Consider the following 2,075-nt stretch of genomic DNA (forward strand, 5'->3'; position numbering starts at 1 on the left):
GCTGCTGGCTATACACGGTAGCCCATGGCAACCCACTGCCACAGGAGCTGCAGCCTACGCCGTCGCCGGAGACTCACGGCAGCCCAGCTCCAGGTTGAGCTGTTGTTCAGCATCTTAGCTGTGGAGAGCAGCGTCACTGGCCCTCATATGTGGGTTCCGAACCGGGGCCCCCTGGCATCCCAAGCGAGTTCTTAACCATCGCGCCACTCGGCCGGCCCATTTCACGCATTTATTAAACAAGTACTGGGTGAGTGCTGTGTCTTCCAGGTGCCATTCTAGGTGCTGGCACACCACAGGGCACAAGCCAAGTGCCTACATGGCTGGGAGGGGAGATAGACAATAAACAAATGAAGATTGTGTCAGCATTCCCATGATGAAAGCCAGGCCATCCAAAGCAGGCGAAGGGATAGGGAGGGATGGGAGGGAGGAAGTGCTATTTTATCTAGAGCAGTCAGGAGGTGACATTGAGACAGAGACCTGATGCAGTCAGGGAATAGGGCTGGTGCAATTTGGGGAAACAGTGTTCCAGGCAGAGGGAACAGCAAGTGCAAAGGCCCAGAGGCCAGAACAGGCTTGGTATGTTTGAGGAAGGCCCCTGTGGCTGGAAGTAAGTGGTGGAGAGCTTTCCCTCACTTCTGAAAAGGACACACCATTCAGTGGTGGTAGGAGATGAGGCTAGAGAGTTGGGAGTGGAGAGGGGCCCAGATCCTGTAGCTCTTGCAAGAGCTTTGGCTTTGTATCTGAATAAAAGGGGAAGCTATTTTTGAAAAGTTACATATCTCCTTGTCTACCCCTTCCTCCCAATTTTATTATGAAAAATTTTAAGCATGTAGAAAAGTTGAAAAATTGTATATGGAATACCCCCATACGCCCACCAAGTGGATTCTACACTTAACATTTTGTTCTGCGTGCTTTATCACACATTTACTCATTTATCTGTTTATCTGTCAGTTCCTCTTACTGCTTTATTGCATTGAAAGTTGCAGATATCAGGCATGCATATCACTAACCAGAGCTCAATATTTGTTTATGGATTGTTTTTAAGTGAAAATTTACATACAGTGAAATGCACAAAATCTTAATTCTTTTGGAATAGTGGCACATTTCTGACATACCTGTGCAACCCAAACCCCTATCAAGATGGATATCATCACCAAACCATCCCCACACCCCTGCCCCCGCCCCAGCCCCAGCCCCAGGCAACCACTATTTGGATTTTTCCCACCTTGTATTCCATTTGCCTATTCCAAAACTTTATATAAATGGAATCATACAATATGTGTAAGGCTCAAATGCACTCAGCATAATGCATTTGAGGTTCGCCCATGCTCTAACTTGTGTCAGCAATTTCTTTTTGAGGAGTAGTGCTTCATTGTAAGAACATACCACAATTTATCCTTTCGCTTGTGGATGGCGAACACCAGGGAATCGGACTGTTGAAATCTGGGGAAGCAGTGGGCCAGGCAGAGGGAACAGGCAAGTGCAAAGGCCCAGAGCACCAGGGCAGGTTCTATAAATGGCTGCCTTATATCTGAAAAAGATCCCTTTGGCTGCAGGGTGGAGAACAGACTCTCAGGCAAAAGGGCAGAGGCAGTAGACCAGCAGAGAAGCTACTGAAATAGTTCAGTTGAGAGATGAGAGGAAGGCAGCATTGTTTTGATTGCTTGCATTTTTTATATACCTTATCTCAGCCAACAAACATCCTCAGGGCTTGGAAAACTCCCCTCCCGCTAGGGATAACCCCTTGCTTCTTAAGGAAAGCCTCAATTGTTATGCTTTTCTTTCATATACAATCACATTAGTCACTTTGGTCAAAGGTTTTCCATATCGTCTCACCTACAAATTTGCAAAGAGGAACTTTGTAAATAGACTGGAGGAGGAGGAATTACAGAAGCTCTTCAAAGTGCTCCATCAAATGGGAAATGCAAATAGATAAAAAACTCTAGGGCCGGCCGAGTGGCGCCATGGTTAAGAACTGGCTTGGGACCCCAGAGGGCCTCGGTTCGGATCCCACATATGAGGGCCAGTGACACTGCCCTCTACAGCTAAGATGCTGAACAACAGCTCAACCTGGA

The sequence above is a fragment of the Hipposideros armiger genome, unplaced genomic scaffold, assembly GCF_001890085.2.
Source record: "Hipposideros armiger isolate ML-2016 unplaced genomic scaffold, ASM189008v1 scaffold_62, whole genome shotgun sequence".
NCBI lineage: Eukaryota > Metazoa > Chordata > Mammalia > Chiroptera > Hipposideridae > Hipposideros > Hipposideros armiger.